Source organism: Eptatretus burgeri, chromosome 4 (genome assembly GCF_056783735.1).
Source record: "Eptatretus burgeri isolate ZD-2024b chromosome 4, Ebu_testis_v1, whole genome shotgun sequence".
In the NCBI taxonomy this organism is placed as follows: domain Eukaryota; kingdom Metazoa; phylum Chordata; class Myxini; order Myxiniformes; family Myxinidae; genus Eptatretus; species Eptatretus burgeri.
Window position 1 is genome coordinate 29,800,694 of NC_140964.1, and position 7,256 is coordinate 29,807,949.

At 34.6% G+C, this 7,256-nt stretch overlaps 1 long non-coding RNA gene across 1 annotated transcript; it reads left to right on the forward strand.

Annotated features, from left to right (window-relative positions):
- The first annotated feature begins 856 nt into the window (after positions 1-856).
- Positions 857-3,828, forward strand: LOC147027718 (uncharacterized). Its single transcript, XR_015057225.1, has 2 exons — positions 857-1,479; positions 1,577-3,828. It is a non-coding gene; the product is annotated as an uncharacterized LOC147027718 (long non-coding RNA).
- Positions 3,829-7,256: the final 3,428 nt, after the last annotated feature.

Genomic DNA, 7,256 nt, shown 5'->3' on the forward strand with positions numbered 1-7,256 from the left:
AAGTAAGGTGCACATGTACGCCATTATGCCAAGTTTGAACACAATTGGACCGTGCACGTCTGAGAAATGTTTTGGGACACATTTAAGTGACAAAATGGCCGCCAGTCAGTCATCTTAGATCTGGTCTCGAATAAAAATCACGTCCATATGTAAGCCATACTTCGTTATCTCTATCCCAGGTATGAATAACATCGGTAAATAAATGCATGTCCGAGAAATGGTTGAGGAATTGTACAAAATCTTTTTTTTTATTACAACTAAAATGGCCGCCAGTCAGCCATCTTGCATCTGATCTTGAAGAAAAATGATGTGCAAATGTAAGCCATCATTCCTTATCAGTAGGGTAAGAATACTGATTCTGGCTCACTTTTCCCCATGTAAATGAATGGGGGATTTTCAGCGATTTATATTTTTTTTCCCTAAAAATAAATCCCCTTTTTATCCCAAGGTATATTTATTTGTCTCCCCTTTTAACCTGGAGGTTGAACCTCATTGAATTGAACACCTGGGGGTTGAACAGCTCACTCATTGAACCTATAAAGATTTGTTCATTCTCAAATTCCTTCAATAGTTTAATTTTCTTTGCACAATAATCCCCATCTAAAATATTGACAAACAAAACATTTGAATCTTTATATTTTTTAAGATACCCCATTTGTGCCATTACGAAATGATAAACTTCTCTTAATGCTCTTGTTTGACCACCTCCTGAGCCACAGGTTATTTTTTGTTAAGCCCCCGCCCACTTTTGCTAAGCCCCGCCCACTTTTGCTAAGCTCCGCCCACTTTTCATAAGGTATTTTTTCTAACCCACGCCCACTTTTCCTAAGCTCCTACCACTTTTCATGAGGTATTTTTTCTAAGCCACGCCCACTTTTCCTAAGCTCCGCCTACTTTTGCTAAGCCCCGCCCACTCTTACATCATTTCCAGTTCATCTCTGACTCACAAAGAAATCACGAGAAAATTACAGGATGTTATGGTTTTGAAAAATTTCCCAATGAAGGCTTGCCTAGGCTTGCCCAGGGAATTTCCAAAGGAAACCACACCCACCAGTCTTTCTCTATAAAAGCTTCAAACCCAGGCTCCATTTTAAACATTTGTTCTTGCTGGCAATGGTGTGCTGTGTGCTTGTCTCAAACTCTCTGTCTTCTATGGAACTAAACCTTCAAGTTGATGAACTGGATTCAAACCTCTTATCTATTGAGGTAAGATTTTTTATTTTCCTATTTTCAAACTTTGATTGAAGCATACTCATTTAATAATTAAATAACTTAATTAATACATTATTATTTTCTCTCACAGGAAATTGTGTCTGAAATACGAAATGAAAATACTGCTTTTGCTACAACTTGGGGGAAATTGTTGGCTTGGTTGAAGACCTTGAGTGGGATGACTTTGGTGTTCCTTGGAACTCTCTGTCTTCTATGGAACTAAACCTTCAAGTTGATGAACTGGATTCAAACCTCTTATCTATTGAGGTAAGATTTTTTATTTTCCTATTTTCAAACTTTGATTGAAGCATACTCATTTAATAATTAAATAACTTAATTAATACATTATTATTTTCTCTCACAGGAAATTGTGTCTGAAATACGAAATGAAAATACTGCTTTTGCTACAACTTGGGGCGAAATTGTTGGCTTGGTTGAAGACCTTATGAGCGACCAAGACCCACAGAACGAGTTCGTCCTTGATGACCCAACCAAAGAGTTATACCTTGGAGACCAGCAAAATCCTGAAAAAGAGTTTTACAGCAATAGTACTCATTGTGAGTTATCAAGACAATACCCACTGAACAAGTTATACCTTGATGAGCCAGAATACAAGTTTTACCTTGGAGACTCACAAATTTTGAAAAATCAGTAAATGAGTTCTGCCTTGATGGTTTAAATAACTACCTTGGAGACTCAGGAAAAGGGTTCTGCCAAGATGGTTCTAAATATGGGGCCTACCTTGGAGACTCACAAATTTTGAAAAATCAGTAAATGAGTTCTGCCTTGATGGTTTAAATAACTACCTTGGAGACTCAGGAAAAGGGTTCTGCCAAGATGGTTCTAAATATGGGGCCTACCTTGGAGACTCACAAATTTTGAAAAAATCAGTAAATGAGTTCTGCCTTGATGGTTTAAATAACTACCTTGGAGACTCAGGAAAAGGGTTCTGCCAGGATGGTTCTAAATATGGGGCCTACCTTGGAGACTCACAAATTTTGAAAAAATCAGTAAATGAGTTCTGCCTTGATGGTTTAAATAACTACCTTGGAGACTCAGGAAAAGGGTTCTGCCAAGATGGTTCTAAATATGGGGCCTACCTTGGAGACTCACAAATTTTGAAAAATCAGTAAATGAGTTCTGCCTTGATGGTTTAAATAACTACCTTGGAGACTCAGGAAAAGGGTTCTGCCAAGATGGTTCTAAATATGGGGCCTACCTTGGAGACTCACAAATTTTGAAAAATCAGTAAATGAGTTCTGCCTTGATGGTTTAAATAACTACCTTGGAGACTCAGGAAAAGGGTTCTGCCAAGATGGTTCTAAATATGGGTCCTACCTTGGAGACTCACAAATTTTGAAAAAATCAGTAAATGAGTTATCCTTAAGAGACTTTGTAAGTTGGTTTTACTTTGAATACTTGAAATGTGGGTTCTGGATTGATAACTCACAATGTGATACATATCTTGGAAACTCAACGGGAATGTGGTTATACCTTGAAGACTTGGAAAGTTGGGTTTATGTTGGACACTTGAAACTTTTTTGGGGGCTTTTATTTATTTATTTATTTATTTATTATTATTATTATTTTATTTATTTATATTTTGGAGACTTTTGGAGTTGCTATCACTCTTTGGGATCTAAACCTATCGATGTAGTTCTTTGTCGGATGGTGCTTGATGAGAGCAAGATCAAGAAAGTTCTGGGAAGAAAGTGCAGGCTTACTCCCCCTTTTTACGTCATCAAACCTGAAAGCCTTAAAAGACAGAATTGGAAGAAGAAAAAAAAAAAAAAACGTAAAAATATATATATATATAGGTGGAAATCTCATTTTGAAAAAGACTGTGTTGGGTGAGGATTGAGTTGGGGTTGAGATTTTGAATGTGAGGGTTGGGGTTGAGATTTTGAATGTGAGGGTTGGGACACACACACACATACACATCAACAAACAAAAGTTAAGCCTTGACTATTCAGTTGAGGATTCTGTGTTTGGGGTTCACAGATCTAAGAACGTCCCCCTTGACACACATTATATACTGTTATACACCTCGGACTTGGCCCTCGAGTGTCCACAACGGTGTATAGTAGGAGGGAGTGAAGCGCCAACCTATTGCTCCCATTGCACACACACACACAAACAAAAGTTAAGCCTTGACTATTCAGTTGAGGATTCTGTGTTTGGGGTTCACAGATCTAAGAACGTCCCCCTTGACACACATTATATACTGTAATACACCTCGGACTTGTCCCTCTAGTGTCCACAAAGGTGTATTATCTGCTTAGTTTTGTCTTTTGTAATTCCTGTGAATAAAATGAACCTAAAATCTCTTCCCCTTCCAAATCATATATTTTATAAGTCCAAGGAACTGTATCTATTACATCAACAATTTTAAAAAGTTCTTTCGTCCATCGTTCAGTAAAACCCTTTTCAAAATGAGATTTCCACCTATATATTCTTACGATATCACCAACTTTGAACTTAGGTTTTCTGACATTAATCTCTTTTTCATATTTTAATTTTGTAAATGTTTCTGATGGCTTCATATTCGTTGACGTGTGAATCGTGTCATTATACTTATCCACAATATCCTGAATAAAAGATGACCATTGTTGTGAACCGAGTTGTGTGAATTTTTTATATAGTCTCTCTTTTAAGGTACGATTAAAACGTTCAACAACAACTGCCTTCCCTTCATTAAAGGTACTGTATAATGTAATACTGTTATTTTTTAGAAAATTCATAAATGTCTTGTTATAAAACTCTCTACCCTCATCAGTCCACAATTTCTTAGGTTTTCTCTTACTTTTATTAAATATCTGTTGAAAAGCTAACATAAGAGTATTACCTGTTTTGTTTTTAAAGGGACAACCCACGCATATCTACTCCTCAAATCAATAACGGTTAAAGCATACTTGTACCCCTTATCATTATTGAGTTCAATCAAATCAGCAGACCAGATATAATCAACTTCCTTGGAATAAACTTTCCTTCTCTGAAACTTTGTGAATATTGGTTTATGTAATTCATCAGCTAATTGCTCTTCAGTCTTAATGGCATCATTAGAGCCTATAAGTTTTTTGAATTTCCAAGTCCAAGTTTCAATTTAGCACTAATCATCTTCTTCACGATGAACCTATCAACTTTTTCTCTCAAGGTTGGATTTTGTATCAGAGACAAATTATACAACATTTCTCTATCGGCTTCATGCTTTTCTTCCAACGTTGTGGTATTCCCATAATCAATATCGTGTCTCATGCACACTTCATCAACTCTATTGATTGGTTTACTCCAGGATTTAGGATTGTCTGCCTCATCTAATCTTTTATCTAAGTTTGTGCCTGGACCACAGAAAGAATAACCTGGAAGATGTAATTCCCCTGGTATTCCAGTAGTTGTAAATTTACTTCCTGATAAAAACTTTTGTATATCTCCTCCGAGTTTGTGTTTGGAGATAAATTGATTTTTTTTTGAACCACACACCGAACATATACCTTTTTGTATAACCCTGTTATTTTTACTTTTAATATATGAAATATTTTTAGTATTAGTTTTCTTTTACATTTGAGACAATAACTCATTTATTTATGAGAAAAATTCCTGCAGAGTGCAAAAACCTTTTTAGTTTCCAACATGCACATTTGAATCTTAATTTTTAAAACATAAAGAATCCTTAGAAATGCCTTCACTCTCTCCTCCATTTATTTAAGAAAAAACTTGAATTAAAATCCATATCTTGTCGATGCTAAGTCTTGTCGAAAGTATTGCAAATAGACTTGTCAATTCTTTGTTTTCCTCCTCGGTGGGTTGAGTTATTTTCTGTAATACCACCAATCTTTTTTGAATCTCACTGGTTTCCATATTTTGATATTTATTCATTCTCTCTCTTTCCTCCCTCTCTCTCTTCTCTCTTTCCTCCCTCTCTCTCTTCTCTCTTTCCTCCCTCTCTCTATTCTCTCTTTCCTCCTTCTCTCTCTTCTCCTTTTCCTCCTTCTCTTTCTTCTCCCTCTCTCTCTTCTCTCTTTCCTCCTTCTCTCTCTCTTCCCTCTCTTCTTCAACTCCTTCCTCATCCCTTACTATACTTGAATCGTTTACACCCCATAGAATATTATACATATATTCATCAGGATTTCTTGTTATTCCTGTATCCAAAATAATTTTTTTACAACAGGATACCAATAAAATTTCTTTTGAATTTCTAAAAGAGCCTTACCTTTTCTTAACCTTATAATTTTTTCATTATTTAACATTCTAATTAAATCTAAAGTTGTCGGTTTATCAACATCAGCATAATGCCAATCTTTTATTGAAAATACCTCATTCTTATGTTGTAGAACATATTTATTAAAATACCGAATACCCTTTTCTTGAAGGTATGCTTGAACACAGAAATGATAATTTTCTTGAAGCCTTCTTGCTGTCATTTATGTATTAGAAATATATGTTAGAATAATATTATGGCACGAAACACCTCCCCATCTTCCCATAGTTAAATCATTTTGTATTTCCTTACTTATTATATATAATCCTGTTTTTTCTGTTTTCATGAGATAAACAAGGGCAAAACCATTATTATATTTACCCTTATTAAATTCTTTTATTTGTTGTTTACTAATCGTGGCTCCACAAAACTCATTCTCGATACCAAGTGGATAATATTCTTCCTTACGAGACTGATTTAATTGTTCCAGGTCTTCGAGGTTAATTTTAAATGACCAATTATACCCTAAATCATTCATATCATACCCCCATTGTTCTATTCTCATACAAACGATACGCCCTTCTTTATAAAAATTTATTTTAATTCGAACTGTGAATTCTGTATGACCTGGAGATAATATCAACACTTCTGTATCTTTAGAATACACAGCCGTTTTATTTAAGTATATATATTGTGATAAATCGCTTAATCTCACCAAGTCATTCGCGTCAGTCGGGCTTGGATAATTTTTTAATTTATAAGCATTTTTCATGTTAATATTTTTGTTTATATTATATTTATGTCGTTCAACCTGTGCCTTTGTGTAATAATTTGATAAATCAATATCCAGTTCTTGAGATACACCAAAGATAGAACCATCTTTACCAACATAAGTCATTTATATTAGATTAAAAATAATATCATAAAATTTTTTATTTTTGTTGAGTTGAAATAACACATATAGACATAATTGACCACAACACTTGGAATTTAATTCTTGGACTTGAAATGTTTGATAAACACCATTCTGTAAGAATTTTATGACTTCAACAGGTGGTGGAAGACCAAAACTATCAAAATAATATTTGTCTTGACTATTAAAAATACAAACCCAATGAGAACCGTTCCCATCATTATCTTCTAAGTTCATAATAATATTCTTTGTATGTTTCGACACATTTGTTAATTCATCTCTCATACAAATAACCACATTATGAATTTTTAATTTCTTACAATATTTGGCAAGTTGTAAATTTGATGTTGTATTCTTTCCAAATTCTTTCAACCACTCATCAATGCTCATTTATTTATTAGAAAGATATAATCCATTACCTCTTTTCGTTAATTTTACACCTGCTTGTGCTATAGAAGAAAGCATATCTCCAACTAACAATCTCGCTTTATCAGGCAGACCTTCAAGTTTTTCAGCAAAATCTACAATTACACCACTTCCACTAATTTGTTTCTCCAACTCTTTGTTATGTCTTTCCAATTCTTTTTGAGCCTGGAGTTGAGCCTTCCTTTCGTTGGCAGTTTTGACCGCTGTTGAAATACCACCCGTCAATGCTCCAACCGCACTTAAACCAGCAAATAAAGGAATTAGAAATGGGAGAAATCCTCCACTCGTCTCTCTTATTGAATATTTTTTCAACATTGGTTTTGTCATTTTAATTTTAAGTGAGCCAGTGTCATTCAAGATTTTAACCTGTTCTCTTGTGAGCAAAACATCAATTCTTACTGCTCCTTTTCTCTGAATTGTATTAACGTTAATCGTACAAGGCTTTTGATTTTGAACACAAGATGATAGTTTATGAAGATTGATTTGATTAACATATACCCCAGTTGG